At 36.8% G+C, this 19,355-nt stretch overlaps 1 protein-coding gene across 3 annotated transcripts in view; it reads left to right on the forward strand.

Annotated features, from left to right (window-relative positions):
* Positions 1–13,247: 13,247 nt before the first annotated feature.
* The window catches only part of LOC143246573 (solute carrier organic anion transporter family member 74D-like), a 203,073-nt gene continuing 196,965 nt past the window's right edge, over positions 13,248–19,355 (forward strand). The window contains exon 1 of one of the 3 annotated variants that reach the window (XM_076493511.1): positions 13,248–14,003. The gene's annotated coding sequence lies outside the window, so the exon portion shown is untranslated. The remainder of the gene's footprint in view (positions 14,004–19,355) is intronic. The other 2 variants (XM_076493510.1, XM_076493508.1) reach the window with 2 other exon arrangements.

A 19,355-nucleotide genomic window follows, 5' to 3' on the forward strand; every position in this document is an offset into this window, starting at 1 on the left:
GATGACTAGCTGCCTTCCCTCTTGTCTTACGCTGCTAAATTAGGGACGGCTAGCGCAGATAACCCTCGAGTAGATACACGTCAGAGCAGTTTAATAAATATGTAACCTAATTCTGACTTGTAAGTGACTTAAATAACATTGATAGTAATTACATTAATTGTAGTTCATACCATTGTTTGTTTTTTGAATTTCGTGCAAAGCTACATGAGGGCTATCTGCGCTAGCCGTCCCTAATTTAGCAGTGTAACACTAGAGGGAAGGCAGCTAGTTATCATCACCCACTGCCAACTCTTGGGCTAATCTTTTGCCAACAAATAGTGGGATTGACTGTTATATTATAACGTCCCCACGGCTGAACGGGCGAGAATGTTTGGTGTGATAGGGATTCGAACCCGCGACCCTCATATTACGAGTCGAACGCCTTAACCCACCTGGCCATACCGGGCCAGTTCGCACCACAACAGTTGCTGTTCGTGCAAGTGATAACATAAATAAAGTCTAGACGACTATCACGTTGTATTCCAGCATGACTCATGAGCCCGTCGTATTAAGTGAAATACCTCGTTGTGGAAGATATAGTGTGGGCGATATATATATACATTCTTCTTTGGTTTTACTCATAATTTCGTAGAATAACAGTACGTGTAATTATAACAGAAAATGGATGATTTAAAGAAGAATTAAAGGAGAAACATTCACTTAAAGTGAATTATTCCCTTTCTTCGAATTATTGGGTGGGCGCCTGCACAAAGGGGTAAGAGGGGTCAAAAATGACCCTTCTTACATTTCCCAAATTAGACTTTCAGTTCATAATGTTTCTAATGTTTGAATGAAAAAGAAAGTTTTAAATGGATTATTATAATAGTTCCTGAGAGGAAGGAAGAGGTCAACGCTGAACCTGATCTTCCCTGGTCCAAAACATGGTTCGAATCCCGAAAAGGAAGAAAGTAGCTAGTCAACGACACCCAGAGCCATCTGTTAAGCTACTATCATTCAAGTAGACAATAGGACTTGACTTTTATAGCCAAACTAAGATGTAACGTGTGTTGTTGTGGTAATGGTTCACGAATAACGATTTTTAGGGTTAAAAATCAGGGTATATTAAGTGCTAGGTCACTCCTGGTCTGTGCTGGTGTGACACTGTAATTAACTGAATACCTTTGAAAGAATTATTAAAACAACAACACAAAAACAAGCAGGAACATTCAATTTAATCAAATATACGAAAATGCTCTTGGGCCCGGCATGGCCAAGCGTGTTAAAGCATTGGACTCGTAATCCGAGGGTCGCGGGTTCGAATCCCGGTCGCACCAAACATGCTCGCCCTCCCAGCCGTGGGGGCATTATAATGTTACGGTCAATCCCACTATTCGTTGGTAAAGGAATAGCCCAAGAGTTGGCGGTGGGTGGTGATGACTAGCTGCCTTCCCTCTAGTCTTACACTGCTAAATTAGGGACGGCTAGCGCAGATAGCCCTCGAGTAGCTTTGCGCGAAATTTAAAAAAAACAACAAACAAACGAATATTCTCTGGTGGCTCAATGGCAAGAGTGACGAAAGCTTATAAAACTAAAGTTTGGAGTTCGAGCCCTGTCGTGGATGCAAAAAAAATTACTTTACTGTGCTACTTAGTAAAAATAACGATATTATGGTTCAATTATAGAATGTTTTAATTCTCGAGTTAGCATACTTTAAATTTGTTCAAGATGTTTTGTTTCGTGGTGTTTAAAACATTTGCTTTTCAGGTAAATTCGACATATCTGTTAAATAATCTCCAACTGTACATGATAACAGCAAGTTGAAAATAAATGTGTTAATAAGTGTTAAAAACAGTTCACAAACAACACAAACAACTATTTGTATCGTCTGAGAGTGTGCCAAGTATTATTCACTTGAGACATCATGAATAATTGAAATGTTATTATCTCTGGACACTACGTAGACAAACTTAAGCGGATGTGAAAGAGGGACATAGAAGTTATTGAACTACATTAGGCTTACGTTTGTGGTTTTCAGTCGGTCATAAAAACCATACAAAAAGTAGAACAGAGCTTGGAACTGTTACGTGGGTTTTGGGGTCACAGGTCATTGCATTGGAAAAGATAAGCACGAGATTGTGAAGAACGTTGAAAAAAAATTATTTATTTCAAAACTTTGTTAGAATTAAGATAATGGTTTTTAATCGGTTGTAAAAACAATAAAAAATAAGAAAAAAATATTAGGGTTAGAAATTACGATATGGATTTTGGTGTCACAGGTCGTTACACAAAGTGAAGAACCTATTTATTTAATAAGTTGATGAGTTTTGGATTCGAAGATTTTTGTCAGTAAAAGAATATATATATACATACATACACACATACTAAGATTAGGTAATACGAAGTGTCTGTAAACGACTTCCATTAGTTTTGTAACCTTTCAGTAAAAGTAAGAATGATGAAAAGACCCGTAATGTTTCTCCTAACTCTTCCACAGAGACCCGTACAACTATACTGTAACAAATAACCTGCATTTATTTCACTGAACTAGAACGTTTAAAAGAGCCTATCGACTGGCAGGAAATTTCAAAACGAAACCAAAACCTGTTCTTAGAAATACAACTTCAGAGTTTTTTGGCTTAACTCTCATGGCATGAATCTAAAGGTAAAATATATAATAAAACAACCCTATGTACAGCGCCACACACATCTCACTTTTCTACAGTGCGTATGTGTATCATATTTGCACGATTTCTAAACACCACAAAGTTCGAATGTGGACATGCTAAACTCAAACACCTACCCCTCAATCCTTCCATGGCACGATTCAGTGTCAAAGGATACCTCAGTTGTGTTCTGTTTTACCTTGTAAATGTGCATTTCTTTACACCTATCACATGGAGAAGAGATGTTTTAATATTTGTGATCAAGCTTTCTGATTGTTCAGCAACAAAGAAATTGTGGGTGTGAGCATTTTGACGTTTTCAACGAGATTTGTTTCTCGTCTGATAAAGACTCGCTGCGGAAGTCTCGGGTTTGTTTCTTGCACTTTTCAGTTTTAGAGGAGAAAGAGAAGGTTTGTTTTTGAATCTTCGCGCAAAGCTACACGTGGGCTATCTGCGTGAGCCGTCCCTAATTTAGTAGTGTAAGACTAGAGGGAAGGCAGCTAGTCATCACCACCCACCGCTAACTGTTGGGCTACTCTTTTACCAATGAATAGGGGGATTGATCGTCACATTATAACACCTCCACGGCTAAAAGGGCGAGCATGTTTGATACGACGGGGATTCGAACCAGCGACCCTCAGATTACGAGTCGAACGCATTAATCCTCCTGGCCATGTCGGGCGAGAAGGGTTTTTTTTGTTTTGTTTGTTTTGAATTTCGCACAAAGCTACTCGAGGGCTATCTGTGCTAGCCGTCCCTAATTTAGCAGTGTAAAACTAGAGGGAAGGCAGATAATCATCACCACCCACCGCCAACTATTGGGCTACTCTTTTACCAACGAATAGTGGGATTGACCGTCACATTATAATGCCCCCACGGCTGAAAGGGCGAGCATGTTTGGTGCGACGGGGATTTGAACGAGCAACCCTCAGATTACGAGTCGAACGCATTAATCCACCTGGCCATGTCGGGCGAGAAAGAAGGTCCTGTGCCAATGATCCGAGGCTTACTGTCAAGTAAAGTGTATTTCCGTTACATTTTAGGGAGAGTTTATTTTAACCAAAAATAAAATTATCACACATTCGTTGCGTTTTAATTTTTTTTTAAGATTTGAAAAATACATTTCATGTGGACGTTGCGGAATAAACATATTTCACTCTAAAACACAAAAAAACCGCAACGAAGATAACCAGCAACCAGCTCAATGAGAAATGCTAACAAAAATACAGAAAAAAATATGAACATAAGATACGCACGTGTAGGATAGGGCAGATGCCAAAGAAAAACTTCTCTAGTTGAAATTATCTTTATGTACGTTCCACTTGGTCCGTCGTGGCCAGATAGTTAGGGCCGTCGACTCGTAGTCTGAGAGTTGCGAACCCTTGACCCTCGGATTACGAGTCGCACGCCTTAACGCGCTTGGCCATGCCGGGCCCAAGAGAATTTTCGTATATCTAATTAAATTGAATGTTCCCTCTTGTTTTTGTGTTGTTGTTTTAATAATTATTTCAAAGGTATTCATTTAATTACAGTGTCAAACCAGCACAGACCAGGAGTGACCTAGCGCACGCCTTAACGCGCTAGGGCTAGGCCATGCCAGGCCCCGTAATATGGATGAATCGATGTGTTGTATGCTCGTTGGGAATATAATAGCAGAGACGGTCACATCCATCAAATAAGTTATGTCCTTTTATAAAGTAGCATACATATTGTATTTAAGATGCAGCTGAACCTTACTGGTCTTATTGATATAGCATCAGTTAAGATACAGCCAAGCCTTACTAGGCTTAATGATATTATAACATTTGATATACCTTTCAGACCATAATCACTAACGTTTATAAACATAAATCGCCGAGTATGAATCCATAAGACAAGAAAACCTAGCAAGTATTCCTAGTAAATAGTAAATAATTCATAAATGTTACATATAAAAATGTAATACACTTTCAAATTACTCTTTTAGTTACAAAAAGTTGAAGTTACAAAGAGTTTGATTTTATAATCCATGTACCGTGCGCATCCAAAAGCTTAACTCTTTCTAATGAGTCGTGTAACTAGCATGATAATACCTGAGATCCTGCTAAGCCTTAGTAGTCTAAAACTGGTATAACATTTAATGTACAACTAAGCCTTAGTACCCTAAAAACAAGTATGACAACATTTAATGTACAACTAAGCCTTACTAACCTAAAACTGGCATGGTAACATCTAATGTACAATCAAGCCTTGCTAGACTTAAACTGACGTAATAACATTTAATGTACAAACAAGCTTTGTTAGACTTAAACTGACATAATATTATTGAAGGTATAAGTAAACATTACTGCACTTAATCTAGTATGACAAATTTAAGGTCCTGTTGGCTTTACTAGTTTAAAACTTACATGATAATAATTAAGAAATAGTTGAGTATTCCTAGAGTTAAACTAGTTATTTTAACATGCAAGGTACAGTCGAGATTTAAAACTCGACATAGTGATATGGTGACTCTTAAGACGCACCCAAACATTACATACTGAACTTACTGATATTGTAACGTTTAAGAAACAGGTAAGCCCTACTGGCCTTATTGATATAGTAACATTTAAGATACAGTCTGGTCTGACTGGAGTTATCGATACACTAGCATTTAAGATACAGCTGAATTTGATTGGGCTTACTGATATGTTAACATGTAAGATAGAAATAAGTCATACTAAAGTTACTAATGTGGAAATATTTGAAATACAACTGAACCACACTGACGTGGTAACACTTAAAATACAGTTGAGCCTCGTGGTGGGTTAAGGCGTTCGACTCGTAATCTGAGGGTCGCGGGTTCGAATCCCCGTCGCACCAAACATGTTCGCCCTTTCAGCTGTGGAAACATTATAATGTGATGGTCAATCCCACTATTCGTTGGTAAAAGAGTAGCCCAAGAGTTGGTGGTGGGTGGTGATGCCTTCCGTCTAGTCTTACACTGCTAAATTAGGGACGGCTAGCGCAGATAGCCCTCGTGTAGCTTTGCGCGAAATTCAAAACAAACCAAACACGAGGGTTATCTGCGCTGGCCATCATTATTTAGCAGTGTAAGACTAGAGGGAAGGTAGCTAGTCCACCCACCGCCAGGTCTTGGGTTACTCTTTTACCAACACAAATGGAATTGACCGTAACATTATAACGTCTCCACAGCTGAAAGGACGAACATGTTCGGTATTGAAGTGATTCCAACCTGCGCCCCTTCAGATTGCGAGTCGAGCACCCTAACCACCCGGCCATGTCGGACAATGTGATTTTCTTATATCATGAATGTATAATGGGTGATGAGCTAATTTGGGCGCACAATTACACTTGTGGGTAGGTTTTAAGAGATCTGGTGAGTAAAAAAAATCAAATCATGCGCTCTCCAGGCTTAGCTCATAAAAAATATAACTAACAAAAATAAAACAAATATAAAAATAAGTTTTACAAAGACAAGAATGTATGGAAAGTTTTATTGATCTGAGAAGATAAAACTACAAAAACTGAGTTACTGAAAACTAATTTTGTTTGTATTTTTATTCGTACCTTGATTTAGACTGACATATTTACAGTAATTTAGGTTTGGTAGTTATATTTTCGTGTGGGGTTCGCGATTTATAAATATATATATATATCTGCGGTATAAGGAATGGAAATCGCGAAACCCCAGACCATCATTCTAGCGCTTTGACTATTTGTGAGACACGCTGTGTTATGGGGTCTAAAGTTTACAATAAAACTGATTGCACTATTTTATTGCTTTGTTTGTTTTGAATATCGCGCAAAGCTACACAAGGGCTATCTGTGATAGCCGTCCCTAATTTAGCAGTATAAGAATTGAGGGAAGGCAGCTAGTCATCACCACCCACCGCCAACTCTTGGGCTACTCTTTTACCAACGAATAGAGGGATTGACCGTCACGTTATAACGCCCCCATGGCTGAAAGGGCGAGCATGCTTGGTGTGACGGGATTCGAACCCGAGACCCTCAGATTGCGAGTCGCACGCCTTAACCCACCTGGCCATGCCGGGTCACTTGGAAAGGAAAACATACGTGTAATGTTTTGAAATCTAATACAGTTGCAAAGCAAACGATACATTTACAGCTTTAATAGTGTATAATCGGTTTAATTATACGATGCCGTAAATTTGTCATTAATCTATAATATTTTCTCAGTCTCTATAAACATGTCCACCTTTTGGCTTATTTCCAACCTTTAATAATTTATTATGAACATTTAACTGTTATGGTGTTAGAAATTATGGTAGGAACAAAACGCATATTTATTGGTAAAAGTCAAAAAGTACAACATGATACGACGCTAAACACGCGTGAAGTTAGAACCATTTCTTCCCTGTAACTACGAAGTCTGTGCGATCACGTGCGTCTCGCTCACTGTGTATTTTAATATTGGTGGAATAAATTCAGGACATGACGAATATTAAGTTATTTTTAAGGACTAAAACGTATTTGTTTACAAAGCCAATTTTTAAGGGAACATCAGCTGAGGTTGTTTTTGTCAGTCGCCATTAAACTTTGTAAACGTAGATTGTTTTGTTACTTAGTTTAAACAAACTTCGTCTTTCATATTATTTGCACAAAAGAGATACGCGAAACTAGTTTTTTTTTTACGCGTAGTAAGCAACTGTCTGTTCCAAAGATTTTAGAGGACGTTTCTTAACTTAGATAACTGTTTCGAGCTCTTCAGTTTGCATGCTGTGACACAAAATTTTTTGTAGACATATTCTTCTGCTTCAATCCAAATTTCGAAATTAGAAATATTTCTTCGAGGTTAGAGCCTTGGCATCAGAGTCGTTCTTTCTTTTGTTTTTCTTGTTTGCTCAGCTCAAAACTTTCCCCCAAACACGCTCGGCAATACGTGAGATGGCGAGGTTAAATAGTCACCCTCGCTGTGAACTATCTGTTCAGATTTTTCGAATCACTTTAACATACAACTCTTACGTAGCCTCACGAGAAACTCATAAACGAACAGCCAAAACAAAGAAACGTTTTTTCCCCACTCTTCGCTTCCCAGTGGCACAGTATGTCTGTGGACTCACGATGAGATAGCAACCGAGTTTGTATACCCGTGGCGGGCAGAATACAGACAGCTCCTTGTGTAGCTTTGCGCTTAACTTCAAACAAACCGTACTGTACTCAGAAGATGTACAGTTAAATGATAAACTGTTTCGCAATACTTTATACCCCTGAAGCTGTTGTGAGACGAAAAAATCCACAAATCGTGTTAATCCAGTTTCTTCTATATACTTGAACAGTTTTAATATCCAACAAAACCTCGTTTTGTTTGTATCGGAAATCTTTCTACACGTGTTTCCTGTTTAGGTGCCGACTGTGGTAACCGGAACAAACCCTTAGAAATATGTAGCATTGTTTTTATGTCTTCAGGAGGAGGTTTAACAGTATCAGTCTGGACTATTTTGGAAGCTGTAAGAGAATTTTTTTTTTTTTTTTTTGAATTTTGCACAAAGTTACTCGAGGGCTATCTGTCCCTAATTTTGCAGCGTAAGACTAGAGGGAAGGCAGCTAGTCATCACCACCCGCCGCCAACTCTTGGGCTACTCTTTTACCAACGATTAGTGGGATTGCCCGTCACATTATAACGCCCCCACGGCTGAAAGGGCGAGCATGTTTGGCGCGACGGGGATGCGAACCCGCGACCCTCGGATTACGAGTCGCACGCCTTAACGCGCTTGGCCATGCCGGGCCGTTGTAAGAGAAACGTGTATATAAATAAACGTGTGCCTTTTCAAAGATGTGTATAGTTGTTACTCGGGTCACCATGAGTAACTATATCATAATTTGAAGATAGTACACTCACTTCTGCCCCCGATGGCGCAACTGGTATGTCTGCGGACTTACAACGTTAAAAACCGGATTTTGATACCCGGAGTGTGCAGGTCACGCATCGCTCGTTGTGCTTAACTTCAAAGAAACAAACAAACAAAAAATAATCACTGTCAAATACGCGCCATTTTGAAGAACCGTATTTAAAAAAGTCACTAATAATTAAAACGAACATATGACTAATCACAGTAACGCCACTACCAGAAAACACATGTTAGTTTAAAGTTAAGTCATAGTACATAGTGTAATAGTCCTATTGGTAAACACAAAACCTGTTTCAAGATATGATTAATCTATCCCAGAATTTCAATAGCTGCAGCTCTTTCCTGGGTTTGTTAATATAAACAAACCCTACTGTTAAGTGTCGACTTATTGATCGACGGTGAATAAATTATCCACTGTTAAGATGTTATTTGTTTGTTTGTTTGGAATTTCGCGCTAAGCTACTCGAGGGCTATCTGTGCTAGCCGTCCCTAATTTAGCAGTGTAAGACTAGAAGGAAGGCAGCTAGTCATCACCACCCACCGCCAACTCTTGGGCTATTGCGCAGATAGCCATCGTGTAGCTTTGCGCAAAATTCAAAACAAACTTTCCACTGACTTTGTTTCAGAAATTCACGATAACTACAAGGGCTAGTCGTCTCTAGTTTTGAACTGAAAGACGAGAGAGCAGATAGCGAGAAAACAGCATCCGTTGCTCAATGTTTGTATCGTTCTAATCGAATTCTGGGGTTTGATACACTTTCATAAACATTCACGATTTCAAAGAGCAGAGCGCGAGTTAAACAGCAAAGGGACGCGATTTATAGAGCCTCGGATCCATAGTCTCGCGTAATAACCATTCCAGAACCAAACACATAAAATAGGATCCTTGAGTCATCCATACCAAATCAAATCAGTTTAGATGTAAATTTAACTTAATTATTGGTTTGGTAGTTTTAAGTTGGGTCATCACTGATTGTGCGGATTTATAACGATAAAACTCGAGTTTCGATACTCACGGCTGAAAGAACACTGTAAATTTTACTGTAAATTTATATTTGATTCAAAAGTGCTTTTATATCATAAAGGGTAATCTTTAGTAAATCGTGTATGTTTAACATAACATAATAAGTAATATCTAATTAGAGATTTTTTAAACGTATAAAACTTCTAATTTATTAAAATCGTGCTGCTTATGTCATTAGATAACAAGTGATATAAATATCTGCAGCTAGGCATACAATAATATAATTATATCTAAATACATGTTTTGAAGTGTTTCAAGAAGAAATAACTCCACACTTGTCAGGTAAAAGAGGCAACACTTTCGACACTTAGAAGGAATGAAACTACTGGAAAACAAAGTATCGTATGCTATAAATAAGAAAACCAAAACATGGGGAGTCATTAGAATACGGTATAATCAGAAGGCATCTGGTATCATTAGTAAAGGAAATCTCTCTTCAGGTCAGGCAGTCAGTCTTCACATGAAGGATCGAGTCTTGCTGGTGCAATCTCTTGGTTGTTATATAGTGTTGAAATTATCTCAACACCCTTGGTGTTGTCCAGTTGACGTAAATTGTCTACATCGTTTTTGGTCTCACTGACCTGTAGGTTGACAATCTCAGACTTTATATTACTGATTCGTCTGCACATTCTCTTAAGTGCCAATATAGATATGGTTGTGCTACTTTGGAGTAGCATTTGATTAAACAGAATCCTTTGTGTTATAGTAATTATGTTAAACGTACAAGATGCCACATGGTGTTGGTTTGGATGTTTTTCTTGACATTTGTACGGTTACGTTTGAAACCCTCTCTGACTTAACTATTATTGGCTTTGCTGCTGACGCACAGAGGTAAATTCGATAACCCATTCTGGTCCGTACTGTTGCTCTTATTACACTGTAAAAGCTCCTTTAATACACCTTCTGAAGCTTATTTAACATAAATAAGACTTTCTGTGATTTCTTTCTTATGTTATCAACATTAATTCTTATGTGGACGATTTTTGTTCGCAACGGGAAGAGAGAGAGAGAAGTGTGCCATTAGTAGCCAACATCTAGCATTATTTTTCTGATGTGTGGGAGTTGCTGGAAATGTGTACATCGTAAAGATGTTTATGTAATGTCACTTCTTGTCCTTCTAATGTACTGACCAGAAGGAGCTGTACATACGTTGAAGAGATTAGAGCTGATTTCAAAACTTGCAGTTCCCCATTTGCCAAGTTTCATTTGATAGCACCTGATATCATGTCCAATGTCAATAGTGTAAGAATGTTAAAAATTTCCAGAGTTTTTAGATTTGTTGTAAAATATCATCATCTACTCAACTGTAGGCATATTCAAGGTGCAAATAGCCCAACACTATAGTGTTGTAATGTCTGAATACAAACAACACAATAGAAAATGTGAAAGCGCAAGTTTACTCATATCTCCGTAAGGGCACAACAAACCTTTATGACAAGTTTGAAGATTCATCAAAAGAGGGCAAAGTAATGCTAAAAAAAACAACAACAACAAAAAAACGCGAAAACGTAAAAACTGAGAATTTGTATAGATCTTTCCATGGATCCGGTGGACCTCTTTACCAAATTTGGTAAAGATCCATCTACAAGGGGCGAGCGAAGTGGTGGAAAGAAACATGAATGTAAACGCCCGTAAAAACTGCGAAGCTGAAATTTAATATGTATTTTCCCGTCGTAGACCTAACGAACGTCCATATCAATTTTAGCGACGATTCATGTACACTTTTCGAGTCAGTTACATTGACAAACAACAGACAACACCGTTATATTTACTAGCTGGAGTTATGTAAGTTTATAATTAAGGTTATCTTAGAACGTGAAAAGTTTCTTCCCTTATATGTAAATGTAAAAATCGCACCCCTCTCTCTCATGAAAACTGCAAAACACAAAATGTAATAAAACCGCAAGTTTGATCATATCTCCCCATGGACTCCAGAAACATTCATGCCAGGTTTAATAAGGATCCAAAGTAGTGGCGACATTCGTGGAAACGTAAAACCGAGAATTTGTATGTATCTCTCTATGGACCCAACGAACCTCCTTATTAAATTCGGTGAATATCCATACATAGGAGGTATGGTAGTAGTAAAAACGGAAAAAAGGCCCATAAAATCCGCAAAACTGGAAATTTGTATATGTATCTCTCCGCGAGTCCAGTGAACCTCTTTAATAGCATACCGGTTTTGGTTAATATCCATCCACAGTCTGCAAAGTAGTTATACCGGCGTACAACAGACACTACTGTTTTACATATACTATTCTGTAAAACGCAAATGTGAAGCAGAGAAAACCAACTTACAGGATTAAAAAATTCAAATGTTTCGTAAAAGTTGTATCTCTGGTTTAAAGTAATGAATAACAATAAGCCGTCGGTAACAAAAACACAACTTATTTTACCTAACTTGTAAGTTTAAATATTTTTATAATTTACTGGAGTTTCAGCTTTTTTGTATTAAATGTTTTAATTACAAGTATTTTATTATCATTATATTTTTATCTTTAGTAATTGTTTAGTAAATATTTTATAATGTTTCCCACTAAAACCTTTCCATGTAATATCAATACACTAAATATCCTGTCATGAGTTGTTAAAGCCTAACTACCGTAGATAGGCCATCCAAAACATCTCTTTGAAAATTTAACAAAGTACTCAGGTTAAACTAACAAATTGAACAACACAGAGCGCTTAGTTACATTATAGGCCCAGTATGGCCAGATGGTTAGGGGCTCGCGAATCGTCATCCGAGAGTCGCGGGTTCGAATTCCGTTACATCAAACTTGCTTGCCCTAAGATCAGATAGCCCTCGTATTCCTTTGCACGAAATTAAAAACAAAGATACGCTTACGTTAACGTTTTTAGAAGAGAGGAAAAAAAACTAATTTGGTATTTGATGAAGGATTTAAAACAGAATACGAACAGTAAAACAGCAATTAGAAATTTGATGCAGTAGCTAGACCCAACTTTAACCCTTCCTTCCATACATGGATCATAAATATTAAAGAATAGAAAGTTGATTGCACACCTGTAGGTTTTAGAATATTATTTTATTTTGGGAAACTTCTGTAGCTTTAAAATTCTACGGAGGGGTGGTACGTAGGTTGGCACTTGAAAATGTGAAATAAAACTGTGGTCAGTACAGTTATAAAAGTTTTCCACTATCAGTGTTCTTTTGTAACCTGAGGATCGCGGGCTCAAATCCCCGTCACACCAAACATGCTCACCTTTTCAGCCGTGGGGGCATTATAATGTGACAATAACCAGTCACATTATAATGATAACTTTTACCAGTCGTTGGTAAAAGATTAGTCCAAGAGGTGGCGTTGGGTGGTGATGACTAGCTGCCTTCCCTGTAGTCTTACACTGCTAAATCATGGAAGATTAGCGTAGATAGTTCTAGAGTAGCTTTGCGTGAAATTCAAAACAAACCAAACCTTTCAGACTTTGTTGTTAAATCAGAGAGGTTAATAAAGTTATATCGAGTTCGTTATAAATAGAGGATTTTGGAGACTTAACTTTTAGATTTCTGCAAAATTATTGTACCAGATCACTGACTTAGCTAATTTCAGATTATACTCATGAGAACAAAATGTTTTTTGATATACTTTTCAGAGGGTAGATGCGACGCTACCGCCATCATGTGACGATGATTTCAATAGCGAGTTTTAATTTTTTTCTTTTCTTCTTTTTTGGCGGACTAAACCGTGTGAAAACAACACCTCTACCCTGGTGTTCTGCTTTCTCGCACAAACCTTGATGTATCGGAGATTTCTGTTGGAGAGACAAGTTTGTTTTCGTTCTTTGATTCGAAAACTGTTTAATTTATTTACATCAAAAACATTTTATCAGAATGAGAAGGTACCAACTGTGGTGCCTTCGATGAAAATACAGTAGAAATCAAGAGCAGAACGTGGCGTTGGCACGCACTGCGAAGCGGGCATTGGTTTGACGCAGACCTTCACAGCTACATTGTATCAAGGTCGGGGACAATGTACCCTGCTGTGTTTTTGCTCTTGTATGTAAGAGCTTTTATTGTTTTGGATTTCCCTCCACATTACTCTCCCTGGTTGAGGTAAAAATCGATTTTAAAGTCGTCGCCACGGGTGTATCGTAATCGCGCCCTTGAAGTTACAGAAGACAACTTTACTTGCGCCTGATTTTCGTTATTGTCAGCGTCTTGGAGCCCTGATATGTCAATGAAACCTTGCCAACAGCTGCTTTTTAGCCACAATTAGTGGCAGGAAAGCAGCCAACCAAAAACGGTCACTTTCATGGATGAGGCAGTAAGTTCTCGAACGACAGAACTTCACAAGCACACGAAGAGAAGAGAGCTACAGCATGACTTCGGTTTCGCACAAGCATTGGAGTGATGAGTAAAACATGTGACGTCATTTTGAATGCGATTATTTCAGAATTTAAGAAGCTGACAACATTAATACATCTTTGGCAATATATTTTGAAGCCAGTAATTAGAACAGCGCCGCTCAGGTAGGTGTTTTTGTTTGAGTCAAAAATATCGGTAGCTAATATTAGCTTAGTCTCATGGTCAGGCTGAGTCATATACGGTTCCTCGTTGGTTGCGCTTCAGCTATCTCTCATCACTACCCGAAATATGGTAGATTTGACGGGTAAACAAAGTTCAGAGCCGGTGAAGTAAGTGTAATATTACGTGATCATTCAAAGCAACTAGGCTTAAGTTCTGAACTAGCTACAGTGGATTAATTCCACTGATAGTCTATGAAAGGCAGAAAAGTATAACTGGAAAAACAACAACAGCTAACGTTTAAAAATTAGATTAATGATTGTATTTGTTTAATAATAATTTTACTAATGCGTTTTATTTATGCGTTTGAACAATTGTATCTTAAAACGTTTACTTGGAGGAGTATTTTTAATGGAGATTATTATTTATGTAAAGAACAATTATTATGAAGCGTTGATACCTGAAGTTTAAATAAAACCACAAATATACCAGGTTGCTTTTAATAAAAAGAATGTAGCTTCAACAAGATATTCATTACAAATATCATTACTCAACTTAGTCTTAAGTACATATACTGAAACTAATAAGAGCTAATCAAAGACTAATTAAAGAGATACGTAACTGTTTTTAAAACATAGCTACTCACCATTGGGACTTTAATTAAAGAGAAAAATATAGTATTTGTCTAAAAGAATCGTGGTTACATCAGATCCTAAACTAAAACTCAATCTTAATGAGCGGTCAATACCAGAGACACTTTAATAAAAGTTGGATTAGTGTACACAATCAGGCGGAGCACATAACAATAGGCACAATAAAGTGGTTTAAATAACTAAGTTGCTAATACTAAAAACTCTAAACTATAACAAATAGTGGTTTAAATAATATTGATAAGCTACTAATACCAGACACATTAAACTCTAACAAATGTGTGTTTTATATAAACAATGTTGTCGAACCAGCCATTCCTAGTTTCAACGAAGTTTTCATCAGTATAAATAATTCCTCTCATCGGCCAGTACTAAACACTTAAATTGAATAATCGTGGTGAACAGTTAATACCAGAGAAACATAATTTTAACAAAGGTCAGTTAATGAACTCAATCTAGCTGACTAGCTAGTACAAGAGACTCTAAATTCTAATAAATGCTGGTTTGATGGAAACAATCTTGTTAGCTATCCAGTACAAAAGTTCAAGAAAGATTAATTTATTATAGCTTTGTACGAAATGTTTTTTCTGTTCAGGTAGAACCAGCCACAGTTAACTCTAACAACGATGAATTTATTATAAACAGTCTTAGAGCAGTATATTTTGGTAGCTTGAAACAGAAGCATCCATCTTTAACAAAGGAATATGAAATAGAGAGATTATAATTTTAGTAACTGTCATATTTTACTCTCAGAAGAGTGTAGGCTTAACATGAGTATATACCAAATATAGATTCTAATTATCAGACCAAGGAATGTTTAGTACACATTTTTGAATCAGAGAACATTTTAACTGAGTATTTGTTATTGAAAGTATTCAGCTCTAATATGTGTATAAGTACCTAGACTTGTGTATCACACATCAAATAAAAAAACATCACGACCGTCAATGGATCAACCAAAATCTGAAATTTGGCTTAAGGAAATGTGTAATTTCTACTTTTAACATGTTAAGACGTATATTCTATTGCATATAAGAAGCTTTAAAACACAGGTTGAGAAACGTGAAATTACTTTTTCAATTTTCTGATGTTAATTTTACTCTGAAATTATATATGAATAATATAATGTGCATTTTGTAAATAAAGTTTGACATTGCTAAGCCTGATTAATCGTTTTACGTTAGGGCTGGAGGGGGTTCAGCCTCAAGGCCCATAATCTTAATGGAGGCCCATTGATAATTCTATTATATATAAGATTATGTGGGATACAGAGCCCACAAAAATTATTATGCCCTGGGACCACATAACCTTAAATTCGCCACTGATTGTTTTTTATCAGGCCACACAGACGTTGTATTAACCTTGTGGCATTTCCCGAAGTCTACAGTAACTTGTGCATAATTAGTTGGAGGTGCATGAGTGTAACTTGTAACAATTTCCGAAGATTACAGTAACTTGTGAATAATTAGATGGGGGAATGTAATTTGTTTGTAATTGGTTGGAGAGTGTAATGTATCCCTAATGCTACATAAGTTCGTTTCTAATTAGTTCGAGGGTTTAACTTTTGTCAATTGATACATAAACTTGTTTTTAACTAGGTGACGTAAATAATGGTCAAATTAAAAGTGGACAGTTTTTATAATCGTTGCCACAGTTATGCTAACTCTATTTCACCCTTTCTTAGCATCTTTTGTTAAACTTTAAACTTAGAGATCGTGGGATTTCATATCGGTAGGCTTGAAGAAGAAACCAACTAATTCGTATTTAAAAAAAATCAAATAAAATAGGGCATAAGGTCGGCTACTTCGTGTTCTCGATACATGAGCTTTGCAATTATCATGGTCCTTGCGAAAAGGTTAAGCTATTCCATAAACACGTGGATAATTAATAATAAGTCACACTATACGGAAAATATCACGATTATTAGAAAGTATTTTTGGAATAATTTTCTTCCCACACTTGGATTATATTTATAGGTAAATTCTTCAAACTGAACTGACCTGAAGTTTTAATGACCTTTCAGTGAATTCTGCGGAAGTTAATGTATTGAAAAGAATCACAAATCTCGAGAGAAGTTTCATTTAATATGGATTTGTTTATCACTTTCTTTTGGACCTTTATGCCTCTAATAATAATAAGAGAGTACTGAAAGTAACAAGCTACGTAAAGCTACGTCATTAGCCAAGATACTTTGGTAAGGTTTACTGCTCCATTGGTGTTGTTAGTGTATACATGTATTCGATAATACCCCATTTAGCGCTCTGGAAGGCTTCCCATGAACATAACTCCTAATGAATCAGCTATAAACAGGGCCATTTAACATTAATAACTTATATGGAGGTATGTAATTAAAGGCATTGTTTTTTACTTGTGAATGATATTTAAGTGGTTTGTTTAGGTCACGGTAAACATAGGTTGTTATAATACAGTGTTATTTATTAACGTAAATACACACAAATATTCTTACAAAAAACAATGAAGCACACAAAATTGGTGTCGATTCGCGAAAAAGTGTCTATCTCAGGGTGGAAAGCAGTAGGTAGGCGAAACGGCAGGTACGTGAGACAGTGGATGCCACTTGCCTGTTTTCATCACCAATAGAGGGGCACGGTTTTTGTCTATAAAATGACGTATTACATCACGTTGTTTTCTCTATGGAGATTTTTTAGATTGTTTCACACTATGTGCTAGAAACGTCAGAAAAAAATGTGACAGTTACGGAACATTGTGTTTTGTTTTTCTATTTTCTGTTTTTTTTGCATTATTTTTTGAAATAAAAATTATTAATTCACTATTACCATTACTGTGAAAAAAATAGTGTTCAGAGAATTATGGATTTTTGTATTTCATTTTTCTTTTTCGTGATAAAAAATAATCTCACGGAGAATTCGTTCTAAAACGAATCAGATTAAAGCGGGAAGGCGCTAAGCGGAGTCTTACTCTAATTTACCGGGTTCGCATCCCCGTCGCGCCAAACATGCTCGCTCTTTCAGCCGTGGGGGCGTTATAATGTGACGGTCAATCCCACTATTCGTTGGTAAAAGAGTAGCCCAAGAGTTGGCGGTGGGTGGTGATGACTAGCTGCCTTCCCTCTAGTCTTACACTGCTAAATTAGGGACGGCTAGCACAGATAGCCCTCGAGTAGCTTTGTGCGACATTCAAAAACAAACAAACAAACAAACAAACTCTAATGTACACACACTCTCGTTAGTTTCGAACGCAGATACAACAGAATCTTAATTCATAGTGCGACCCTCTTTGATTTCACTAAAATGTGTTCTAAAAGTTGCAAACAAGCTAACTAACTAACACTCTGCGATAACTAGACGTCCACTAACGTTCTGTAACACAAGAATTTTATTGATAGACTTTAACGCGCCATCTATTGATTATCGATAAATACATTTGAACATATATGATATTTGCTTTACAGTAGCTAAAATGCTATCTAAAGGAAACCAGAAGTTATAAAAGAAATATCAAGGTTTCACTTTAAGATAAATATATCGTTGAAAAGTTTAAACTGGGTTATTACCCGCTAAGCTACTCAACTTTTAGGGGTCCTTAATAAAATACAGTTTGTACAAAAGCTAATTCTAATTTTGTAATGTTTCCTGGTTCGGTTGTATTATTTATGGGACATGATATAATCAAATAATTTAATAAGCTAAACTAGTTATCGAAACAAATCTGGACCAAACAGATTGGATTATTTCTACCGTTACGAAGAGCAATATGTCATATTTTCTTAAGGGCCTGGAGTAGCACAATAGTAAGCGTGCTGGACGATGAATTTAAGGATCCTTTGTTCAAGTCCCGTTGTCATAAAACAGAACATGCTCCTCATTTTGGGGCTGCGAGTGCATCATAAGAGTGACGGTTAAATACCATTATATGATTAGAGTGGACAAAGATTTGACTGTAGGTATTGTTGGTTTGCTGTCTTCCCTCTATAGTATACTCTATCAGATAGAACTTATGTAGCTTTGTGTAAATTTCCAAACGTACAACATGTTAGCTTTAGACGAGGTAACTTTTTATAAATAACGAAAAATTTCAAAATAAGCATACATACAACTTAGAAATCGAGCAGTTAGTCCTCAATGGTAGATCTAGCCTGAAAAGTTGACAGCCGATGATAGGGTAATAAATCATGATACTTTGATTTAAACAGGAGGGTTACGCATGTTATAATAGAATAAATCTTAAGTTTTTTGAAATCTAACCTTTAAATGTGAGCATTCTATGACAGTGTATTCTTGGTAAACTCCAGTTTTAAAGCTAAATATAAATCTGGACAGCCTATAAAAACTAAAAAGAAAATCTTCTGGAAACTGGATAGCCTGTGAAAAGGGGAAAATTTTTGAGTCAAAGATTGACTCGAAAGTTATACAGCAAATGAGCAAAAAAAAAAAAAAAATCAAAGTTTTTCTGTGACAGGATTGCTGGATAGCCTACAAGAAATGAAATAATTACCAGGGTATAATAGACTCTCTTAATCTCCCGTTTCTCTTCATCCCCCTGGCGGGATTAAGAGTTATTTTAAGATGAATTAGGAAAACTTACCAGAGTGAATAAAAGTTTAAGTTAGATACTAATTTTGAAGGATGAGATGTTTAAGAAGCCCTTTGTTAGATGTTAATAACTATATAGATGATAAGGTTCAATAAGGTTTACGTTTGACTGGAAAACTGGTTACCCTGTTAA

Source organism: Tachypleus tridentatus, chromosome 3 (assembly GCF_004210375.1).
Source record: "Tachypleus tridentatus isolate NWPU-2018 chromosome 3, ASM421037v1, whole genome shotgun sequence".
Lineage (NCBI taxonomy): Eukaryota > Metazoa > Arthropoda > Merostomata > Xiphosura > Limulidae > Tachypleus > Tachypleus tridentatus.